Source organism: Pleurodeles waltl, chromosome 3_1 (genome assembly GCF_031143425.1).
Source record: "Pleurodeles waltl isolate 20211129_DDA chromosome 3_1, aPleWal1.hap1.20221129, whole genome shotgun sequence".
Lineage (NCBI taxonomy): Eukaryota > Metazoa > Chordata > Amphibia > Caudata > Salamandridae > Pleurodeles > Pleurodeles waltl.
In genome coordinates, this window is record NC_090440.1 from 972,469,007 (window position 1) to 972,495,320 (window position 26,314).

Here is a 26,314-nt window from a genome sequence, read left to right on the forward strand (position 1 = left end):
TGGCAGGATGGCAGAGCGTCTGGGTTCCAGGTGGGGTGACCTTTTTCTGATCGCCCCATGATGCAGTGTGCGGGCGGGGGCCGAGTACATCAGCTGCCTGTAGCCCCTGCAGCTCTTCTAGCAAGGCTTGACCCAGCTATCTGGTCCTGGATTTTTTTTTTTGTTCTGGAGACCTGATAAGTCGTGGTACAGAGATACCTGGAAACTCGTAGCTGCCTGGAGCAGTATTTCCTGCTTTTGAGCTTCTGCCAGAGGCGTTTTGAGGCATGGGTAAAGTTGGCCCTGGCCCAGGGCCACAACCTTTTAGGGAGCCCCATGCTATAGCCAGCTCTGTTCTGCAGAGTCTTGCCCTGATGACAATAATTCTTAAACAGATTGTTTTAAATACCGTATTCCTTTAATGTGTGTGAAGTATGGGAGTCTATTATAGACATTATGCAGAGAAATGTTGTTTTTCCACACAGTTTCTTTTAGATTAAAACGGGAACTCACATGTGAGAACTTAGAGCGGGTTACAAAAATTATTTGCAATAATATTACTGAGCCGCTGCGGTGTTATAATACTGAAAACGCACTTCACTATCCATGAATATTAGATGTAAACACATTTACAGTTTGAACCATTCTGTCTGTGCATTGTCAGTGACCTGCTCAAAGAGGGCCAGAAAGAGCTGCAATTCGATCATAAGTTCAAAGCTGTTCCGAACCGGAGTACCCAAACTACGTTTGGCCCAGGGCCCCCGAAATTCTTAAGATGTCCCTTGTTTGGGGACCAGGGTACTCATAATGAGGGCTTAGGTTTTACCTGGAACCACTAGGTGTTAAGTAATGGATCATGACGTAAATGTTACACTGTATCTTGAACACTTCTTGGTTGTCATGTTTATATTAGATTCACTACTTTCTCTAAAATCCTTCAATCTGTTGCTTCATATGTTCTTTATAGGAGTTTTAAGGCCATTTACCCTTTTCGATCCGAGGCACTAGTTTCCTATCAATACCAGTGACTTTAGGAGATATTTCTTAGGTTCTTTTAGTTTAATATTCAAAGAGGTTCTGTTCTGAACAAGACAGGATGTTTTTTTCTAAAGATATCTCCAGAAGTTTTAATCTTTGTCCACCACTTTGGACGTTCATTATTTTGGAAAATTCTGAATGGACTTGCCAGGGTTTATCTTTATGGCGTCCCTCTTTGTCCTGTGCCCAGCAGACTGTCTAAGTCAGTACCCTGAAAAAGCATTGTCACTTTCATTGGATTTCTTCCATACCGAGAGCATGCTGTCTTTCGCACAGAGGGGTAATGGTGCTCAAATGATTTTCAGAGTGGGGGTGCTGGCCAGTTGTAGCACTCCATTAAAGTCATAGGGATTTTGAACAATTATGATGTTATCAAGTATATTAGTCTATAAAGTGACACACTCTTTGCAGTTGAGAGTGTTGACCCTTTTGTCATCAAATCCTGGACATAATAAGATAGAAATTATTTTTCTAAAGCACATTGTTCCAAAACATTAATTCAACTTTGAGCCTGATTTAGATTTCAGCAGAGGGGTTACTCCATCACAACGGTGACAGATATCCCATCAGCCAAAATCTAAATTTTGTTGTTTCCTAGGGAATTTAGAGTTTGGTGGATGGGATATCTGTCACTGTTGTGACAGAGTAGCCCCTCCAACGAAATCTAAATCAGGTCCTTGGTACAATGTGAACATTTATAGAGAGCATGCTTTCTATCCAAATGCTTCTCAATGCCATGAATTAATACAGATAACTAGTGGAAAGTCAACTCTCCAGTCTTAAAGTACTGGTAAACAGATCTTAATCACTTGCTACAGTTTACAGTGTCTCTCCTTTAAAAATAAATCTGGGTGTACTAAACAGATTCACTCACAGACTTGGGGCCTGATTTAGATCTTGGCAGAGGGTAATACGTCGTCACAAAAGTGTTGAATATCCCGTACACCATATGAAAAACCCATTATATCATATAGAGATCGTAATACACCGGACGGGATATCCCGTACATTTGTGATGGAGTATCCCATCAGGCACTTCGTTTTTTGAACACATGGCCCATCATTACAAGTGGCTTGTAATCCTCCTGATATCTCTACTCCTGTAATTACTGATACTGGGGTTAGCAGTAATTCTTGGGGGTGGGGAGTTACTGGGGGATTGTACATGGTCCTCCTGTGGTCTTCTTACTAAAGAGGAATTACCAGACTCACTAATTCTTTCTGTTATTCCTCTAGTAATTCATAATTTCTCCTCAAAGATTCATAAGGAAACTGAAGCTGCTTTTTAGTGGTTGAAATCTTTTGTCCAAACTAAACAGATGCAAGTGTTTCCATGGATCTCATAAATTCCAAAAGGGCTAGCCATCACGTTATCAGCATTTAGAGTCACAACATACTGAGGCTTCAAGAGTTACGGACAACTGTGCTATTTAAATTACCCAGCTTGGCTAAGCACTCTCTTCCTGGTGAAACACAAACCTCTTTACCTTTACACTTTTTGTTATTGACACTCTCGCTCAAGATTCACTCCTATTAATACTCATATAAAGATTTGCTATTGATAAATACCTAGGCCCTGATTTATACATTTTGGTGAAAAACTGCACTAATGCAGTTTTGCACCAAAAAGGTTAGCACCAGCTTGCACCATTTCTGTGCACCAGCCGGGCACTATATTTATGGAATGGTGCAAGCCAGTGAAAGGGGAGGCTAGCATAAAAAAAATGGCGTTAGTCGGTGGGGCTGGCGGTATGGAAGAAGGGGGATTTGCACCACAAAATGACGTTAGGCAAGTTAGAGTAAAAAAAAAATGACTCTAACCTGCCTAGAGACATTTTCTGACGCAAATCCATACATACCACATGACTCCTGTCTTAGAAAAGACAGGAGTCATGCCCACAAACCCAATGGCCAGCACAGGGGACCGGACCAGGGGCCCCTGGGCATGGACAGTGCACCCAGTGCCATGGAGGGGGGCCCATTTCAGGGCCCCCAATGGCACTTAAAAATGTTATTAAATACTTACTTGTACTTACCTATACTTACCTGGTAGGGGGTCCCCCATCCTCTGCTGTCCCTCTGGTGTGGTTGGGGGAGGTCCCTGGGGTCTGGGGAGGGCACCAATGGGCTTATTCCATGGTGTTCCACCATGGAAATAGGCCCACAGGTCCCCTAAAGCCTGCCCTGACACAGGCGTTAAAAAATGGTGGAAAGCAAGCTTTGCACCATTTTATGACCCCTCCTCCCCCGTCGTGTTTGGGAGTATAAATAAAGCGCTAGGGCCTTACAGTCATTTTTTGCCCGGAAACACCTACCTTGCATCTCATTGACACAAGGTAGTTTTCTGCAGGCAAAAAATTACTTTAACTCCAATATTTTGGCGCTAGACATGTCTAGCGCCAAAATATAAATATGGAGTTAAGTTTGCATCAGATTTGTGTAAAAAAAAATGACGCAAATCCGGCGCATACAGAGCATAAATATGCCCCTGTAACAGAGTGGCGGTTACATCGGATACCACTACTTGCACAGAAACTACAAAGGAGTACCCCAGGGGCACTCACATAAACAACATCCGGTTCGCGGGAGGCGTGAACCAGGAAGGAGACGGTCGACAACACAACACAGAAAAGGAGGAGAAGACACCGGAAGAGAGAGAGGAGATCAGAGAGGACGTACGGAGCGAGACGATGGGAAGAATTGGGAGAAAGCCGGAGACGCAGCACCAACAGACAGCGACAACACCGGAGATGCAGAACCAACTGGCAGAGACTACGAGCACAAGGAGACGGAAAGAACTTGTGAGTAGGAGTCGCTACCCAGGACGAGCTGCTGGAAGACGCTGGAACTGCCTGCCACGTCACTCCTGCAGGTACGGGCATGTTTTTAGAACCCGTATAATTATTTCACACGTAGTAAAGAGGGGGAGGGAGGAAAAAACGAATCTGAAAGAGGTAAAGAACCTCTTTCAGATCATTTTTGTTTTCTCGTTTGTTTGCACTCACCAAAGCACTGGGACACTTGGAAAGGGCTAGGATCGACCCTTTTAGGCACAGACCTCACCAGTCCCACTCTCCTTTTTCCCTTCCCCTTCCCCACAGGTACAATCACATTACTCTAGAAAAAGGAGAGTCTATACTTACCCGTCTCTATATTTCTTTTCTCTTCTATTGTTATCATGCTCCTTGTTTACGGGAACCGTGCCTCGGAAAACCCGGAAGCTACCTAGAAGAAGAAAAGTAAAACAGCCATAAACATCTACAAAGACAAGAAGGAAAAGAGAGAGAAAAGAAAGGACAAAAGAAAGGACAAAAACTATTGAACACTAGCGAACCAATATAAAAGAAACACCCTTCCATTCTCTTAAAGAATTGTGTGTGTTCCTCTTTTTTTTCTTTACCAAACGGAAGCTCCATACATTTACCCACAACATGGTGGTGTCAGAAGTGGGATATGGAGTCAAAACCATCTCTGGAAGATATGATCCAACAACTTGCTGAGGGACAGAGACACCTTCAGATGGTATGGAAGGAACAAGTACATGAAGCCAGGATTGTTAGGGAAACCTTACAAAATGCATGAAAGTGTCAGGCAACCATTATTGCCAATAATCAGTTAGAACATGAGACTGCTTTACAAAAACTAACAGACACCATTGCTATCACTAGAGTACACCCTAACATACCTAGTTCAGTGCTACAGAAATTTCAAGAAGGTGAAGACCCCAACACATTTTTTACGAATTTTGAAAGGGTTGCCACTTCGGCTAATTGGCCCCAAGAACAATAGGGTCAATATATAGCCCCCTATTAATAGGGACTTTACAGTCCACCTACTAGACTGTAAATCCCAGAGGTACCACTCCCTATGTAGAGATAAAAAAGGCTATTTTAGAATGAGTAGGCTTTGATGCAGAATACTACAGAATAAAGTTCAGAAAAACAAAGTGGATACCCATGGAGAACCCTAGAGCTCTTTATTATAGAGTGCAGGATTTAGGATTAAAATGGTTAGGTCCACTTGGGACAAATCGAGAGGAAGTTATACAAATTATATTGTTAGAACAATATTTGGAGGCCCTTCCATTACAAACACGTCATTGGATAAAACAACATCCGAATGTCAACACATCCACAGCAATAGATTTAGCCTGCACATTTCATAGGGCTCCTGATTTTAGGGTTAGTCATCAAAAGAGACCAGTCCTTGGGGGAAGAGCATCTTCCAAATCTCGAGTAACAAGAGAGATAGAAGAAAACTCCAATAGTCATCTATCAGATAGAGAATCCAACCAGGCTCTTCAATGTTATAGTTGTGCCCAGTAGGGTCAGATCACTCTTAATTGTTCCCACAAAGTATCCAAGCCTGAACCAATGGAAATAGGTGTTATAAGAGTAAGGGTCCTGTTTACAGCCAGAGGAACATCCCATTATATAAAAGAGATGATAGTCAACCAGAGATCCGCTAGAGTATTAGTGGACTCTTGATGTAGTCAATCAGTAATTAAAGCAGAGCTGATATCCCAGGACCATGTGAAAGCGGATACATTTGTCTCCATTTGTTGTATCCATGGTGATATGAGACAATATCCCTCAGCCAAAATTCAATTGGAATAGAGAGACAGAAAGGAAACACTTTTAGTAGCTGTAATACCACACCTCGTAGAGGAGGTTATCATAGGAACAGATTACGGTGCCTTTCCAGACCTATTAAACACCATAAGACAAAAAGAGACACTGGATCCTTGGTTATCAGAGGCCCCTTTCGCTCAAACAGTTCTTAGCACGGGTAAGGAAAAGGTCAAACTGAGCAGATCAGAAAACAGGGAACAAAAAAGAGTATATCGCATGACCTCTAACTATAATTCTTTCCCTTTACCCCTGACAGACAAACCTGTCCTGGCTTCCATACCACCCTTCCGTGCTAGTCAAAGGGACGATCCCACTTTACAGCACGCTTGGACCTCTGTACTTACTGAGACAGACAGGTAGGTCCACATTTTATAACTCAAAATGGTTTACTATATAGGGTGACAAGACATAATAACATGGAGAAGACTCAAGTAGTTGTCCCTAACCATTATCGTAACCAGGTATTACAATTAGCACATGCTCAAGTAGGGGGCAGACATTATGGAAGAGAAACAACAGAAGAATATCGGCTCCAGTGGTTTTATTGGCCCGGGGTTTTCTCAGATATACGGAAATACTGTGCTCAATGTCCAAAATGTCAACTAGTTAATCCAGGGGCAGTCAGGAAAGCCCCCTTATACCCTTTACCAATCATCGACATACCCTTTTCCAGAGTGGTTATGGATCTTGTGGGACCATTAACCCCTTCATCTAGAGGAAATATGTATATCCTTGTACTAGTAGACTATGAAACCAGATACCCAGAGGCGATCCCTTTATCCAGTATGTCCACTAAAAATGTGGCACATGCTATGATTAGTTCCTTCTCCAGAGTAGGATTCCCTCGAGAATCATTAACAGATCAAGGAACCCCATTTATTCCCGATTAATGACTCAAATTTGCCGGCTATTGGGGGTAAAACATCTTTGCACCTCTGTGTACCATCCACAAACAGATGGTTTAGTAGAGAGATACAACCGAACTATCAAGACAATCCTTAAAAAAACTATAGCCAACTCTGGACGTAACTGGGATAAAAAACTACCCTTAGTCTTATATGCCATAAGAACCCATACACAGGCCTCAACTGGACACAGCCCCTTTGAGCTTGTTTTTGGTCAACAACCCCGAAGCCTATTAAATATGGCCGTGGAAAGTTGGGAGGAAAAAGAGACAGAAGATAAAGAGATACTAGAATATACACACAACAATTGAAAGATCAACTACAAACTGTTTGGGAGGAGGTTAGAATACATTTCACAGAAGCCCAAAATAGACAAAAGAGATATTATAACCAGGGAACCGCATTGAGAACTATAAAGGTGGGGGAAAAAGTCCTAGTACTCTTGCCTAGTTCTGACAATAAGTTATTAGCAAAATGTCAAGACCATATGAAATAATAGAACAGGTAAGACCTGTCACTTATTGTCTACAACTGTCTGAATCACCTAGAAGAACACAGATTTATCATATTAATTTATTAAAGAAATGGGAAGAACATGATACCTCCTTTCCACATCTAAAAACAGGATTTTTCATAAACAAAGTGAAACCCCTAGACATAAATCTATATCCACAACCAGATAACTCGGCTACATGGCTTCCTCACATAAGTCCTCATATAACCACTGATCAATAACAACAATTATTGAAGGTAGTAGAACAACATAAAGACCTCTCTTCCATAAAGCCTGGTAAAACCTCATTGATACAAAATAAGATCAATACCACAGAGAGGAAATTGGTCCGTCTTAGACCATATCATTTCCCTGAAGCCCGTAAGAAGCTGGTGGAACAAGAGGTACAAACTATGTTACAAATGGGTGTCATTGAAACCTCCACTAGTCCCTGGTGCTCTCCAGTGGTATTGGTCCCCAAACCCAATGGTAATGTTCGTTTTTGTATTGACTTCAAACAACTGAATAATATATCAGACTTTGATAGCTATCCCATACCAAGAGTGGATGAGTTAATTGAACAACTAGGGAAAGCCAAATATATGCCCACTTTAGATTTAACTAAGGTGTATTGGCAGATACCCTGAAATCCCAAAGATAAGGAAAAGACTGCCTTCTTTACATCCTCAGGGCTATATCAGTTCACTGTTTTCCATTGGGCCTACATGGGGCTCCAGCTACAATCCAACGTCTAATTGTCAAATTGTTACTGTCACATATGGGTTAAGTGGCCGCCTATTTAGATGATATTGTCATAGATAGTGAGACTTTGAAAGAATACCTACGTCACTTATCAGATGTTTTCCATACATTGAGGGAAGCAGGATTAACCGCTAATCTGGAAAAATGTAATCTGGCCAAAGAATCCAACCATATTTTGGTTATATAATTGAAAAAAAACAGATCAAGCCACAGATCGATAAAATTGAGGCGATACTCATAATCTCTCCCCCATAAACAAAAAAGGAAATTCGTTCATTTCTATGGTTAGTTGGTTACTACCGTAGATGTATCCCTAATTATGCTACCATAGCAACTCCGTTGACCAACCTACTAAACAAGGATCAACCCAACAAACTCAAAAATCTTACAACCACGGCGTTTAAAAGCTATGAAACCTTAAAACACTGTTTGACCACCAAGCTGGTATTACATTGCCCTGAATTTACAAAACTTTTTTTTGTACAAACGGATGCATCAGATGTAGGCATTGGGGCAGTCCTGTCCCAGAAGAATGACGACGAGCTAAATCGTCCTCTTGTCTTTATAAGTAGAAAACTGTTACCTCGAGAAACACATTATCCTGTGATTGAAAAAGAGTTCTTAGCTATAAAATGGGCTGTTGAGTCTTTACAATATTACTTGCTTGGACATCCCTTTATCTTAATCACCGATCATGCTCCTCTCACGTGGCTGGCTAAAAATAAGGATACAAACTCGAGAATTCTTTGTTGGATCATGGAACTACAACCTTTTATGTTTCAGGTACAGCATAGCCCAGGAAAACATATGGCCCCTGCAGACTACTTATCTAGATAACCCTTGGGATCAGGACTCGATCAGTCCTCTTTCGGGGAAAGCATATGTAACAAAGTGGCTGTTACATCGGATACCACTACTTGCGCTCACAAAAACAACATCCGGTCCGCGGGATGCGTGAACCAGGAAGGAGACGGTCGACACAACACAGAAAAGGAGGAGAAGATGCTGGAAGAGAGAGAAGAGATCAGAGAGGACGTACGGAGAGAGAAGAGGAGGCAGAATTGGTAGAAAGCCAGAGACGCGGCACCAACAGACAGCGATGACGACGGAGACGCAGAACCTACTGGCAGCGACGACGAGCACAAGGAGACGGAAAGAGCTTGTGAGGAGCAGTAGCTACCCAGGACTGAGTTGCTGGAAGACTCTGGAACTGCCCGTCACGTCCCAGGAGGGACGTGGCTACTGCAGGTACGGGCGTGTTTTCAGACCCGTATAGTTATTTCACACGTAGTAAAGAGGGGGAGAGCGGAAAAAACTAATCTGAAAGAGGTAAATAACCTCTTTCAGATCATGTTTGTTTTCTCATTTGTTTGCACTCACCAAAGCACTGGGACTCTTGGAAAGGGCTAGGATCAACCCTTTTAGGCACAGACCTCACCAGTCCCACTCTCCTTTTTCCTATCCCCCATCCCCATAGGTACAATCACATTACTCTAGGAAAAGGAAAGTCTATACTTACCCATCTCTATATTTCTTTTCTCTTCTATTGTTATCGCGATCCTTGTTTACGGGAACTGGGCCTCGGAAAAACCTGAAGCTACCTAGAAGAAGAGAAATAAAACAGCCATAAACATCTACTAAGACAAGAAGGAAAAGAGAAAGAAAAGAAAGGACAAAAACTATTGAACACCAGCGAACCAAAATAAAAGAAACAACCTTCCATTCTCTAAAAGAATTGTGTGTGTTCACCTTTTTTTTCTTTATCAAACGGAAGCTCCATACATTTACCCACAACAGCCCCCTAGATTAATTCACTCATGCTGCATTTCTTGATAATAGATGTGCTTATTTTGACCTCTACTTTCATAGCACCCAAATAATGGTCTTGTGGTAAACTGATCTAATACTTCTGTATTCCCCCACAGCAGGTACCACTCTAAAAACTTCTACATGTCCATTCAAAACATTGTGCGTGCCGCCCATTGGAAACTTGAACAACATGTGAATGTTTGTGTAGCAACAGAAAAGTTGCTAAAATACTACTACTTTAGAGTGTTGTGCAATGGTATATATTATTGGCAAATACAAAAAAGTGATGGATGGCATATATATATATATATATATATATATATATATATATATACACACACACACACACACATTGATATATATATATATATATATATATATATACAATATACACACATACCATTAATGCATTAGACCTGCTGTGATGTCTAGAAATTTGTTGATATGTAATTGTGCTAGTTTTCACTGAAAAATACAATTTCCAAGAAAAAGAAATATAAATAACGAATGGTTTTAACTATAGATGTACATAGGTGATTTAAAATGCTGTTTGGCAGTATGTTGCATGACTTTGTTGGGAGAGGGTGCGCCATGCCTGAAAAAGTCTTAGAAAATACATGCAGGAGACCTTTATAAGCAGAAACTGTCTTTCAATGACACATTTTGTCCACAAACAAGTCTCCTGTGTGCAGAAATTACACAAAATTACATAATGCAAAACTCGAAGACAATTAAGGAATTTTGCCGACATAATTAAAATTTTGCCCAGGACTACTTTTCACCTGTTGTACGACTACAAAATGAAGCCTTGGTTGGCTTCGATCCTTCATAAGAAGCTTTGTTCTCGTCACAATTCAATATTAAGAAGTCTCATGTCTCATTTCCACTTCCAATTAAGTTCATCCATATTTGTGAGTTAAGAAATCTTGGAAAAAGTCTTTCTTCTTTTGTTCTCTCGTTCACTGTGCCAAGTATTATTAGTTTCAAGTTACAAAATACTCTCATTTTGCCCTTGGACAAATAAAAACAGACCCGTATCATGAGAAAAAAGTAGTCCTTTGTTAGAAACAGTTGTTCGTGCTTAGTTTTTTTTATGCCCAGCAATCGATTTTCCAAGACATATTTCTGAACAGAGATGTTTTAAATGTAACATTGTGTCAGGTTTTCCTGGAACATCTTCCATTAATATGTGGGGGTGGGGTAGCAACCCTCACACCTTTAGGGGCAGATTTATGGAAAGTGGTCCTGCACTGAGTGCAGCGCCACTTTCCCTGCGCCCCTTAGCGCCCCCCTACCACCACCATGTGTGTCATATTTAAAAATACTGCGCACCATGGCACAGGGTAGGGGACAATAGCATAATTTTTCATGACGCTATTGATGTACTCTGCAGGAGTAGCGACAAAATATTGGCGCTACTCCTGAAGAGTACATATGACCCCATTCTAAAGAATGGAAGCCCCCTTTAAACGCCTGCTCTTGAGCAGGCGTTAAAAGTGCCGTAAAAAATGGCGTAAGAAAATCTCATAGATTTCCTTATGCCATTATTCCGACTCTCCTAACGGGGGAACGGCCTGGTGCAGGCATAATGTAGCGCAAAGGGCTACAGAGTGGCGAAATATATGCATTGGGCCACCCTGTAAATACGACATGGGGATTTCGGCCTCATTGGTCCACATGAACATCAAAAATAATAACGTTAATGTGGCACAAGGTGGTGCTAGGGCATTATAAATATGCCCCTCAATTCCAGCTTCACTGCAGATGGGAACACCAACCCCCAGTAATGCTTTCCCCACTCTCTGTTCATCTACCTCTGATTTTCTTCCCACAGATTTCAATTCCTTTGCTTTTGTTTCTCTGAGAACATAGCTTTGGCATTTAATTCCTCAATGTCAGATCATGGGCCAGATTAACAAGGCCCTTGTGCCAAATTAGTGTAATTTTTGTTTACGCTAACGTGGCTTTGGGTAGGCATTTCTGATGTGCCATTTTACAAAGTGGTGCAATGCTAGCATTGTGCCACTTTATAACCAGTTGTGCCACATTATGCCTGCACAAGGCATAATATATGCAAGGGGGGGCGTTCCCCCGCAGGGAGGCCGCAAAAAATGGCACAGTGAAATGCGTCATTTTTTCTGTCATTTTTAACACCTGCACATTGCAGGAGTTATAGTGACAGGCCCATAATAACGTATGGGCTACCCTAGTGCTTTGCTGGACTAGCACCATAATTAATGTCACTAATCCTGCAAAGCACCACAATAGCATCATAAATTCTGAAACAATTGTGCTAACATGCACCATGGTGCGCTGTATTGTAAATACAGCTCTACCATGGTGATATTAGGGGGACTAAGGGCGACACAAGAAAAGTGGCAAATCAGGACTGATGTGCCACTTTCTTGTAGGTCTGGTCATATGTTTCCTTTCTTTTCCTGATCTATAAAATAGGTTACCAGGATTAGCTTCTCTGCCACTCATCTTGAGTTAGACTAACGCTTTTAATTAATTTCTTGGCATCACTGAAATGGTCGGAGATTGTCACGCCTTTGCAGCGGAGCAAACACAGCTGAGTTTTAGCTTTCTTCTAACTGGGCCTCGCAAATTAGCGCAAGGCAACATTTCATTCCTAAATGTACGTGGCTGCTGGGTCTCCAGCGGAAGATTTTGAAAGGCTCAACTTTCATTGGACAGCAACATATCAGTGTTATTTTGTGCTGCCCCTCCTCCTGCCACTGATTGGCTTACTAAGAAATGTTCTACTCTGACCATCTCACACGTGCAATACTGTGCTTCCATCAGCATCGCGTTCCCGAGTATATTTAGAGAAATGAAGAATGGGACATCAGCGTGATCACTAAAGAGACCTCCTAAGGTCAAGGAGTGTGGACGGCAGTATGAAGGGCCCACCACAAGTGAAATCCCCACAAAATTAGAGGGATTTTTGTGTGGGCAAGGTACCTGACCAACCATCAGCAGAGTACCTGTCAGCCTGACCCGGCACAAGCACAGTGCTGCCCTGCAGCACTCTTGCTGCTGGTCAGGCACTCAGGCACATATTGATACTTTTTTAGCGCTGCATTTCTGTCATTTTTTGACGCAAAACAGGGGCAAACTTACAAAATACAATCATATTTTGTAAGTTTACGCACCATTAGCGTAAAAAAACGACGTAAATGCTGCACTAAAAAAGTATAAATATGGGCCTCACAGTCTCTGAGAGGCAGTCATGGCTTGGTAGGCTACCAAAACTGACACTGTGTTTGCACCACTGACTGTGAATTTTGCCCAGTCTGGCTCTCCATCCTGGTAAGAAGGCTAATTTGGTCCCATTGTGGCAGTCAGGTCGTCCTCCTCACCACTGCAATCACTGAGACTTGGCAACCCCATCCGGTGCTCACAGCATGGTGCACTACCAATCTGTCCCATGAGGTAATTCGGTCACTGCCTACTGCCCATGGGGCTGAGTCTGAGGCCTCTAAGTGTTGACCACCTTGAGAGTGCCATCATAGTGTCACCGCTAGTGTGTTCAAACACTAATCCATTAGGCATGAAAAAGTGCCCCCTTTTCACAGCATGCTTATCAAGGATGCAGCCTGTACCTAGCCGCTATCATTCAGTGCCTGAACAATCATTTCACTACACATCAGCCCATAGTTGTTTGTAGTCAAAGATATAGTGTGTCCAATTACAATTCTACTGCTCACTTCAGAGCACTACTTTTTTCTTTTTTTTAGCACTCCATGATAGTGCATGTATTTTCTTTCCCTGTTCCCCTTTGTTGCTTCCTCGTTGCTTCCTCCTTCACCTCCCCACCTTCTGTTGATGCTCTCCCTTCTCAGCTTACCCATAAAAGTTGAGCAACATGTATATTTCTGGCAGGTTTGGCTAAAGAGCAAACTTAATCAGGTTGGTTTATTTTATCTCTAGTCTTCCACAGGTTGCATGAAAACCCGGGACTTGGCACACAAATGCAGCATTTATTTCACGAGGAGAGGGAGAGGTTGCTGTATTCAATAAGCCAGTGTAATTAGCGTGACCTGAAAGATAGCTCTTCTCCTGAGGCTCTTAAATCTGCTCCCCAAGTTGTTGCATTGCACCAAACGTCTGGAGCATTTGTTCCAGTTTCCAGTCGTGTGGCAAGTAAACATTTCCTCTGACAGCTGTTATGTTTTTTGTAATATGTTTTCAAATGATAACACTTAAACAGTCATGAATAGCATACTAAGCCGCCACAGCAGACAAATTAAATATTCTTCCCTCACCTCCTCTCCCACCCAATAAAGTACCACAGTTATTGAGTTCAGTGTAACAGTTTCACAGGTTTTCGTTTTGATGATCAGAGTTTCAGACTAGGGTCCAGTACTCAGTTGGGGAGATCGAGCTATAGGTGGCGCCCTATAGTCACCATTGTCTGTTTGCCTACAGCTCTGCGCCCCACATATCATATTGTACTTGTGGGGGCATCCCCTCCCCTGCTATACCATATTCTGCATGTTTCCATGCCCCCCTCACTCAGTCCCATATGTGTGGGTTGTGGTTGCTTCCCTATTTTTTACCATTTTACCTTCTCCCCACTACCTATCCCAGGTTGACCAGTTTTTTGTTATAATTTGTTGCATCTGAGCCTGTCCAAACACCCAACAATATGGGAGGGGCCTCACGGTCAATTGTGACCCCCATGGCCTCCATGATGGTGCACATAACCCTGTACCAGAGTGAGGCAAGCTTGGGGCACTCCCATGATGTATGCATGAAAGTCCCTTGTTTTCCACAGCCCCTAAGGCATAACTCATCTTGGGACTTACCAATTTTATGTAGGAGCAGACGGGTATAATAAATCCTATGCAGGATTTTATAGTGAATGAGTGAATAGCTTGCCTTTATGGCCACATCACTGTGGAACTATAGGGTGCCCCTCCAGTCTTCGCCAGTCAAATTCCCCCACATCACCCTGCCAACAGGCACAAAGTAGGGACAAGTCACTTTGGGGCATATTTACAAGAAGTAATGCATCGATGTGTTGTGGCAGTGATGCGTCAAAATAATTTGCGCTTCGGTACCCCAGTTTCTTACGCAATGGATGTGTCGAATTTACAACACAGTGCAGCATGGCATAAGGTCCCAGGCTGCGTAAAAAAATTACACATCCATGGGAAGGACGTTGCAAAGAAAACTGACGCATGTACTGCAAAAGTGACATACAGTTGATTTGTGGCACGTAAAGCAAGGCAAATCAGTCTTGAGTCACTTTTGAATATGTAATGTGTCAGAAATCCTTCAAAAAGTGACACATTTCAAAAATAGTTTTCGCTATTTACAGAGATGATAATATGGAGCAGGTAGCAGCTGCCAGGGTACCAATCCATAAAACCCCAACACCAGCCAGGATGTCAAGAGTTACAGGGAAAGAAGAAGATACATTTTAGTGAGGAGGAGAATGAAATACTAGTAACACACGTGAGAAAGCATGAACATCAACAGTTTGTCACCTCAAAATTACCATTAGGGAAGAAAGAGGCCATGTTAAAGTCAAGTGGAGCAGGTGGTCTCAGTCATCCCAGCCAAGTTGGGGGCAGGAGTGGAAGGACATGACAGTGAAGCTTATGAAGACCAATAAGAGACACAGGGTAAGTGGCAACAAGGGTCAATTGAACCAAATATGTCAGGTTCTGCAGCACAGCATGCTACCTTTCTGGGATTCACTGCTCTGAGTGTAAGGGAAGGGCATGGAAATGGCCACATGTCCAGTCATACGTCATAGAATTGTAGCTTAAGAAAAACACACACATTGCACAGCCCAGTTCAAAGTCATCATGTGTGTTCAGTCCATGTTTGATGTGCTGCACCAGTCCAGCTTCACAGTTGGGTCTTCGTGCAATGTATTACATCACATCAGTGTCCAGGACTACAAGTCCCACAATACCAAGCAAAAGATCTGGACTGGAACACCACAACTTGGCAGGCCACAGGAACCCTGACCACCCTAACTTTGATAATGTATGCTCCCTTGCACCATGAGGCTAGTGGGCTTCTCGTGGGGCCATGCAGCCAAATTTCAACTGCAAAACAATGGAATGGAATGAAGGTGTCAGAGGATCAATTCCTCACCTGAGAGGAGAGTCAGGTGTTGGGCATGTGAAGTACCACCACATAGGAGCATGTGCAGAGCCATGTCCAGAGGGAAATACGTACAACAATACTGGCTCAGGGTAGCACAAGTGACCATGCTGTGCTGCCCTGCACCACAGGAAAATTGCTGAAATGCTATCTATGTTAAAAACACTGTGCATTCCTGTTCCTTCCCCCAGCGTTGAAGCCCTTATGGCTGCCTAGCGTCAACCCAGGCACACCTGCAACATGCTGCAAGGGTGCCTCCGTTGCACGCAGGATTGTCTTTGTGCAGGAAGGCATACCGTCCTGCACAATAACGTTACATGGAGGCATTTACCTATTCGTAGAATGCAGCATACATGTGAAGAGGCAAAAAAGAGGAGAAACAGTTATGTCTCCTTGTCATGCCTGCCCTGCGTAGGCATATGTTTGTTACGCATGCCCAGGTTGACTTGTTTTTGAACATTTGGGAATGAGTCAAAAGCCATAGGTGCTGCGTTACAAAACCCAACACAGTGCCCATGGAATGGCCCCCTGACACAGACTAAGGCAAAGCAACCATTTTCCAATGCCTTGCCTTATTCCATATTTATGAGGCCACTCAAATGCACACAAATAGCCTTTGCGTGGCCTCATACATATGGTTCTGAAATCTGCACCACTGGTGCATCAACACAAGCGTTGCACTGGTGGTGCATGCTGCTTGTAAATATATCCTTTAGTCCCTAGTATTAAACTATATTGCACACTGATGCCATGATGTGTTATGTGTAAGCACACAGGTGTAGCTTGCCATGGTAGCCAACTCATTAAATCTTAGTATATAAAGGCCCTTATTTATACTTTTTGGTGCAAAACTGCACTAACGCAGTTTTGCACCAAAACGTTTTGCACCGGCTTGCACCATTTTTTAGCACTAGCTGGGCACCATAATTATGGAATGGTGCAAGCCGGTGCAAAGGGTAGGCTAGCATAAAAGAAAATGACGTTAGGCAGTTTAGGGGCATATTTATACTCCGTTTGCGCCGATTTTGCGTCAAAAATTTTGACGCACAATCAGCGCAAACGTTGCCCCGTATTTAAACTTTGACGCCCGAGCCCGCGGACGACAAAATGTCGCCGTGTGCGTCATTTTTTGGATGCGGCAACCCGCCCTGCATTAATGATATGCAGGGTAGGCGTTCCCGTCCAAAAAATTACTGAAACGGCCGTGCATCGTATTTATGCTTTCGGGCAAAAATGACGCATGGCCAGGAGGCGGAGCCAGAAAATGACGCACAGCCCGATTTGCGTCAAAATGTAACGCCTGGGTCAGGGCAGGCGTTAAAATGGGGAAAACACACCTGTATTTAATCAGAACACACAGAACAAACAGCAGAGCAGCAGAGCAGCAACAGGGAGCCATGGATGTCATTCTAATCCAGCGTGCACGCAGACACAGAGCCCAGCAGCAACAACAGCAGCTACAACAACACCAGCAGGGACCCCAAAGGCAGCGCAGAAGGCATGAGAGGATATTCCGCCTAAGAACCACCCTTCAGGGCCTCAGGGAACACGACATCATACAGAGGTACCGGTTGAACTGGCAGGCCATTCAGCAGCTGCTGCGCAACATTGAACAGCAGTTGGCCCCCACTTTGGTGACACCCCACACCATACCAACAGAAACAAAGCTGCTTGCCGTACTCCACATGCTGCAAGTGGCTCTTTTCAAACAACTGGTGCCCTGGTAGGCGGAATATCACAACCATCATTCTCCGCATTTCTGCCCAAAGTACTGGATGCCATCATTGGCCTGACACCCCGCCACATCTGCTTCCCTAACACACTGCAGAAGCAGCAGGAAACTAAACAGGGGTTCTATGCAATCAGTGGCTTCCCACACATCCTTGGTGCAATCGACTGCACACATGTACGCCTTGTGCCACCTGCTGCAACTGAACACCTCTACCGCAACAGGAAGCACACACATTCCATCAACGTGCAGGCCATAGTCGATCACCAGGGATTGATCACCAACATCGTGGCTAAATATCCTGGGAGTGTACATGACTCATTCATCTTCCGTCACTGCACCATCAACCAACACTTCCAGGTTGGACGGTATGGCAATGGACTACTTGTTGGTAAGTACAAAAACCTACCTATATGCACACTGCACAGCAACCCTCTAGGACACACAACACATACACCACAACAGCAACATCTAGACAGGAACACACTGAGGTCCTGACAACACTAGCCATGTTTCTTAAGTCACCATTGAACCTGTCACACATCGGAATTTACTGTACAGCCTAATGTGAAGACATTAATGAGTGTGGTTGCCGAAATGTCACCTTGCAAATTGTAAGTGTCCCAATGACCTTTACATTAATACATTTCATAAGCCTAAAGGTATGGGATGTCCAGGGTACTTTGATATGGACGTGTTAACAACACTTATAAATTAAACTCTACATTGAACTATCAACTCACCCCAAGTGAAGACACAAGGACACCTGTATCACAAGTCACAATGCTAGGAGGGCACACTGCACTAAAAATCCCAAAACATACTGATGACAAACAGTTAGCAGACAAATACTTGCTTAGCCAAGGAAACAACACAATGCAAATGGTATAGCCTACAAGTATAGGATGTCACATCAGTACACAAAAGAGTCACAGACAACAGAAGACAACTACTGCCATTAAAGGTCTTTTCAATAGTGCCAGCTACATCAACATGATCCCATTCTTTTTCTCTTTCAGCTGATCAGGGGTATGGCATCCAGCCATGGAAAATGACACCATTTGGCAACCCGAGTACTGCTGCAGAGCGGGCATACAACGAGGCCCATAAGAGGACACGCAGCATTGTCGAGCGGACCTTCGGCATCCTCAAGTCAAGGTTCCGCTGCCTCAACATCACTGGTGGTAGCCTACTATATTCCCCCGAGATGGTCTGTAGGATCATCCTCACATGTGCAATATTCCACAACATTTGTGTCAAAAGGAACATTCCCCTCCTCGAACCAGACCCATACATTCCTGAAGACGAGGAAGAGGAATATGCTGCCCTGCAACAGGAGGGGGAATAACCAAACACGGCTGCTGGAGTGCGTAGGCGCCAACACATTGTGAACAATTGTTTTAAATTATTATCACCATCACCACTTAATGAACTATTGTAAATAAACACTGATAACAAACACCACATCATGGTCTGGCTATTCATTTCTGCACACCTTTAGCTCTAAATATCAGAAGAAGAATGTCGCCTCAGGGAGCATTAATGATATAACAATCAGGACACTGAAAAATACACTACAAATGTGATGCCTATCATACAACGGTCACATACATACATACACAATGTAAATGACTGACATCCTGTACAGTTCACCTTTGAAGGGCAATAGCTGAGGACCACACCTATTACACACATACATGTAGGAAACATGGTTCATCGCAGCAGATGGCACACAACTAAAACACCATCAGACAACTAGGGTAAAAAAGGCCTCATACATCAGGCAGTTGACATGCTTTTGCTTCACGAACAGGAATGTATGACCAGACTCTTGGCAGCAGTAATTCCAACTACATACAATCTTTGCAATGACTATCTGTCACTAGAGTTACACATAAGCAGAACATACACAGCACAAGTGCCACACATATGACAAGCATCCAGCACATCACATCCCATCTACATGTCAGCCCTTTTCTACAAACCTTACACACCCATGCGCCTGGTCAGACCCCACCTGTCTGAAGAGGTCCCTGGAATGCTGATATGTGTACCCTGAGATTCCCTCATCTACATACACACACTCACAAGAGTCATCCAGTGTGCCACACCCTTTCCTATGCCTACCATTGTCATAGTACCATCTCACTGCATGGAAGTCAGCTCAAATAATAAACTGGCTTGAAGTTTTTAAGGCCTGGTATCACCTGTAGATTGATTCTCGTGTGAAAGGTACTGTAGGCCATTTTAAAGCAAATCTCACCCGACAGGACTTGTGAGACACTGATGGAGGCCACACCAGTGATCCCCTCCATGCACACCACCCAAATTTACATGCACCGTCCCTGCTGATGCCTCCTACAGCATAGATGTAGACATTTGGGCAATTACACCATTAAGCATTGCTACTAATGTTGCCGTGTAACACATTATCAGGGTTCATGTGTCACCTTCAAAACAACACAGGACATACACAGTGTGACATGTCAACTGTCTACTGCTCCCTCTGACCAGTCCTAGTCAGACCACTGATCATGTAATTTGTGAAAGAGCTGGCTCCTGATTGACCCAGCATCCTGTCAGCCTGACTGGCACCTGTCCGTGGGTCACCCTAAAGATACCCGGTGGCCACCTATGGACCACACTTGCTGTCCAAAACCTCTCTTTCCTCAGAGGCTAATTTGTCATTTGCCTCATCAATGTATACTCAAATACATTGTATTCAATCATCTGACTTTTATTTGTATCATATTTGTGACAGTGCCCTTGAATAGCTAAATCATGGCCCATCCGTTGTCTGGGCCTCATTAATGCCTAAACTACAAAGTGTTACAGTGTACCTGGGCCATAGCCTTTGATGGTGTACGTGGCCTCCAGCAGAACCAGCAACCTCAGATAATGTCCATGAAAAGTCGACACATATGAGGACCCTGACAGTTCACACGCTGAGTAACATTGTTCAAATAATAGAGATGGCTCGTGTGTGGTGAATACCAGCCATTTACTTCTGCACAGAGGCTATGATGTTTCCTGATGCATTTCCATCCACAGAGGCCAACTTGAGTACAAATGTTGCAATGACACATTTCGGATCCAGACACCTGAGACATTCTCTCACTCAGCACACCACGGTTGCCCATTTGAAAGTCTCATTACACGTCTTCAGTGACAGGGTGGGACCATCCACGTGTAGGTTACCATGTCCTCAATGACTTTAGTCACATTTAGCTACAAACGATACTCATTAGATACACGATTAGCTGCCAATAACTCATGATGAGACCTGGACGAATTGCGGAGAATGATGGTTGTGATATTCCGCCTACCAGGGCACCAGTTGTTTGAAAAGAGCCACTTGCCAGCATGTGGAGTACGGCAAGCAGCTTTGTTTCTGTTGGTATGGTGTGGGGTGTCACCAAAGTGGGGGCCAACTGCTGTTCAATGTTGCGCAGCAGTTGCTGAATGGCCTGCCAGTTCAACCGGTACCTCTGTATGATGTCGTGTTCCCTGAGGCCCTGAAGGGTGGTTCTTGGGCGGAATATCCTCTCATGCCTTATGCGCTGCCTTTGGGGTCCCTGCTGGTGTTGTTGTAGCTGCTGTTGTTGCTGCTGGGCTCTGCGTCTGCGTGCACGCTGGATTAGAATGACATCCATGGCTCCCTGTTGCTGCTCTGCTGCTCTGCTGTTTGTTCTGTGTGTTCTGATTAAATACAGGTGTGTTTGCCCCATTTTAACGCCTGCCCTGACCCAGGCGTTAAATTTTGACGCAAATCGGGCTGTGCGTCGTTTTCTGGCTTCGCCTCCCGGCCGTGCGTCATTTTTGCCCAAAAGCATAAATACGACGCACGGCCTCATGAGTCATTTTTTGGACGGGAATGCCTACCCTGCATATCATTAACGCAGGGCGGGTTGCCGCATCCAAAAAATGACGCACACGGCAGCATTTTGTCGTCCGCGGGCGTCAAAGTTTAAATACGGGGCAACGTTTGCGCTGATTGTGCGTCAAAATTTTGGACGCACAATCGGCGCAAACGGAGTATAAATATGCCCCAAAGTCATTTTTGGGAAGTGGAAACCTACCTTGCCTTAATGAGATGCAAGGTAGGCATTCCCGTGCAAAAAATGACTCTATGGCCTTAACGCCATATTTATACTCCCATGCAGAAATAGTGCAAGGGAGGGAGGAGGGGTAAAAAAATGAGGCAAAGCTTGCTTTGCCCCATTTTTTAAAGCCTGGGTCAGGGCAGGCGTTAGGGGACCTGTGGGCCTATTTCCATGGTGTAACACCATGGATTAAGCCCACAGTTGCCCTCCCGAGGCCCCAGGGGCACCCCCACCCACACCAGAGGGACTGCGGAGGATGGGGAACCCCATTCCAGGTAAGTACAGGTAAGATAGCATTTTATTTTTTAAAGTGCATAGGGGGCCCTGAAATGGGCCCCCATACATGGCACAGGGTGCAATGGCCATGCCCAGGGGACCCTTGTCCTCTGTGTTGGCCTTTGTGGTGGTGGGCATGACTCCTGCCTTTTCTAAGGCAGGAGTCATGTGGCATGGTAGGTTTGGCACCATAAAATGACGCTAATCGGTTTTCTTTTTTTACTCTAACCTTTTTGGTGCTAAACCCTCTTCTTCTATACTGCCAGCCCCACCCGACTAAAGTCATTTTCTTTTACTCTAGCCTACCCTTTGCACACGCTTGCACCATTCCATAAATATGGTGCCGGCTGGTGCACAGAAATGGTGCAAGCCGGTGCTAAACTTTTGGTGCAAAACTGAGTTAGTGCAGTTTTGCAGCAAAAAGTATAAATAAGGGCCAACATTTTGTAAGTTTGTGCCACTTTTCCGTCAAAAAATGACGTTAGTGCGGCGCAAAACAAGGATAAATCAGGGCCTTGGTGCTAGACGGGTCTAGCACCAAAGTATAAATATGGAGCTAGTTTTGCACCAAATTAGAGTAAAAAAAATGACGTTAATTCGGTGCAAACAGAGTATAAATATGCCGCAGAGCATAAATATGCCCCTAAATATGGCGCTAAGGCCATAGAGTCATTATTTGCACGGGAACACCTACCTTGCATCTCATTAAGGCAAGGTAGGTCTCCACTTCCAAAAAATGACTTTAACTCCATAAATTTGGCACTAGACGGGTCTAGCACCAAAGTATAAATATGGAGTTAGTTTTGCACCGAATTAGAGTAAAAACAATTGCGCTAATTCGGTGCAAACAGAGTATAAATATGCCCCAAAATATCTTCGGGGGTGAAGTAAGTGTTGCATATAATAATGAGTTGTGTGTTTTGTCAAACAATGGATGGTGTGTGAGACAGGTTGTCCCCTAGAAGTGCTATTTCATGTAAATGTGGCTAAGTACATTGAACTGCGTTTGAATGGGGGCACATTGCATAGCAAGGAGATGAGAAGTGGCATGTGTACTGCAAGGTAGCCTGAGCTATACACGTGCATTGTTGTGTTTGATATTGTCACACATCTCTTGCAGCTGGGAAAGGATGACATGGAAGAGGATATAGGTGTACAACATCCAACATGTGATGTGCACCAGGGAGAAGATATACCATGTGCCAGGAAGGGCATGGAAGAAGAAAAATCGTACAGGGATCCATATGTCAAAGCAGGAGGATGATAAACAGTGAATTAAGAAGTGAGAGGATGAGCTAGGTTGCCATACCTATGGGCATGCATCTTTGATAGTTTGAGGCTGTGAAGTATGGGTAAAGTTGTGTGGCAAACCAGGGTAGGTACATGTCATGCATTATAAAAAATACTAGCATGTGTGTGTACAGCCTGATACATAGCTCACAAATACACACCACACAGCCATGTTAAGCAATTGGAAGTGGTGAATGTAAATGTAGGATTTGGCATCACATGTGAGTCAATGTATGATCAGGCTTCCATCTGTATGTGACAGTAAGTGGAGTCACTGAGCCTAATTGAGGATTGCTAGGAGTCATGTACATGTTCAAGTAAGTGGGGATGAGTCTAACAATGTGTGATACTCAGTAGATAATCAACTCTGGCAACAAAGAAATGGCTGCGCAACAGTGTTAGCTATTTACCTAGCTTCAATGTATATATCCCCTCAGAGTTCGCACACACTGGCCACTCTTTAGACAGATAGCACACCCATTGCAAGTACATGCACTTACACATTCATGCAGTGTAGCAGGTTGCTAGCTGTGTAGAGTAGTGTGGATGCATCACCAATATGAACTGTGCACACATAAATGCACAATGTGCATGATAGACAGCTCAACAAGCCAGACTGCCATGATGTAGTGGGTGTAAGGCTCACAGGAGGACCAAATTGAATACACCAACAAACACTGTTCACTTTTAGAGGAGCTGTGACCCAAGTGGTGGCCACAGGGAATGCTAAGTACACTGGTGACCTGGGACAATGTTGGTGCAATGTGCACAGTAGTGCTGTGAATACATGAAAAAACATTAGGCATAGCCATCATGAAAAGAAATCCCAATCACCAAGCTGGATGTGTACCTTAACTCAACATATCCACACTGGCAGGGCAGGCCAACAAGCTCTGTAACTGTGTTGTAATGTGTAGTATGACACAAACAAAGACCCTTGTCACACAGTGGCATGTGAACAATGCACAGATACTGTCATCTGAAAGGCAAATGGATTGCCACTTCCCCTCAGTACATACAAGTCACATAGGTACCACACATCAATGTTGAGTTGAAAGTGAATAGTTTAAATACTGTATGTGAGCCAGATAACTACAGTCAAAATCTATCATTGAACAACATTGACATATATCCATTTTATTGCAGAGGGAGAAACAACTCCTCCTGGTCAGCTGCCTGTCCAGGAAGACCAACCTGCTACCAAAGACATCCTGTCTCCCATGGATGATGACACCTTTCAGCAAATCCTAGATTATACTGTCTTTCCTTCTCTGGGAGTGGGAGGGGCTGACAGCATCATCAGGTCTCCAGAGGAACTGCCTATAATCCAACCTACCCCATCAGCAAGTCCCAGGCTGGCTCTGGACTCCGAGGACCCACAGGATGCATTTCCACACCAAGCGATAGGAGTCCAGCGGCAGATGTTGGATGAGGTTTGGACAGTGATGGAAACCATTGTGGGAACCCTAGAGGGAGCCCATAGGTGCCTCATTTCCAATAAGTTCACTTCTGATGTAATTAGAGACACTTACTCTCTGCTGCAGAGATTGGAACAGTCCCTGGCTGACATCGTTGGTGTCATGAGGCAGAAACAACAACAATAGCCCTGCCAATGTGACACCAGTGAGTTTGTCACCCAGCTGGGGGATATATGTAACATCCTACAATCCATCGAGCGGACGCAGGACTCCTATATTACAACAATAGGAGCCTTCCACTGTGACGTTGTTGCTGTGCTGACAAGACAGCAGGTCTTTCTCAGCGCTGTGCTGCCTTCCTAGTTGGCACAGGAAAATGCTGCTGGGGACATGGGAACCACATCTTCAGCCTCTGATATGGGTGTGTCTTAAATATCTCATGCACAAACACCACCACCCTCAGGGGAGGCATACCATGCATCAGAGGACAGAGAAGTAGATTTCCCCACTTTTAGGCAGATAACTTCCCAGTAACATTTGTCTCTGGCCCTTGGCCAGATTTCCATTGGACCTGTGTTGAGTAACATGCTATTGCCCTTGTCATCTGGCACTGCCTACTTTGTGATTGCCCACCTGTTGCTCTTATCCATTTGTGGAGTATCAATGCATCCTCCCTTCTCTAATGGCAATTTGGATCTTCTCCTCACTGGAATACTCCTATCCCATACATCTCATGATGTATCCCCCATAGACTCTGTCTGGACATCCTTTAGCTCTAAAACAATGTTGGGGTTGTTACTGAAATAACTGCAACTGTGATCCTACATATTTACACACATCTAAATAAATGCAATATCTTCAACCTGTGTATGTCTGTTGAAGATTTGCCTAGGTAGACCATTGTTGATGTTCCGACCCTAAATACACTACCTACTACCTAAAGGGAACTGTGTTTCATACAACCATCGACCATCTACACAGGCCAAGGGGAATAGTGTATGTGAACCCTATGTGCATCTAAACTAGCAAGTAGTTACTCAAGGTTATAAACATGAAGTGCAATAATTAAGTTTCAGTCAATGGCAAGGGTGAATAAAGTTACAGCACAGGAGGACAACACCTCCATGGATACTAGCCAGTAAACAACACTGCTGTGACAAAAAGTGGTGCAAGGGTGAGTGTGTAAGTGGCTGGCATCAGTGTGTGAGCCGAAACCTCCTTGAATACTGACAATTGTTTGACATGATCATCCATATAACACTTGCAGCACAACTTACACACACTGCAACCGTATGGAAATAACCTGTTTTGGGCTGTGTTGTCCATTCACAGCAAGAGTGCCACTTACATTGTACAATCATGTTTGAGGATCCCGTAAGTGAATCCACTGCAAACTTGACAGGATCTTCTCCGTAGATGTTTCACAAGCTTGTAAACAAACACTGCATGGAAACCCCACAGCATGTGCCTAACACAACTTAACAATATATGTCAACCCCTACGCAGTCAGTCATGAAGCAGTTGTGAAAGTGGAAAACATATTTTACTCATATCTAGATAAAAAACTATAAAATCTGAACCTAACTACACTACCTTAGCAAATCTGTCATATCTATAATATTCCTAAACTAACTTAGCTAACTAACCCACACTAATTTAACTAAAAACAACCTTAACCTACCTAATCTTAATTTGTACTACTCTACACATATTCCACAACAGACATGTCATGTTAATCAACCCCCACACCTCTTAATAC

General features: G+C 43.8%; 1 long non-coding RNA gene across 1 annotated transcript in view; it reads right to left on the minus strand.

Moving 5' to 3' along the window:
* LOC138283297 (uncharacterized) overlaps positions 1 to 26,314 on the minus strand; it is a 114,550-nt gene that overhangs the window by 7,965 nt on the left and 80,271 nt on the right. Inside the window, exons 3-4 of the long non-coding RNA XR_011201172.1 lie at positions 9,327 to 9,408; positions 4,160 to 4,241 (exon numbers count right to left, since the gene is read on the minus strand). This is a non-coding gene — a long non-coding RNA (uncharacterized lncRNA). The remainder of the gene's footprint in view (positions 1 to 4,159; positions 4,242 to 9,326; positions 9,409 to 26,314) is intronic.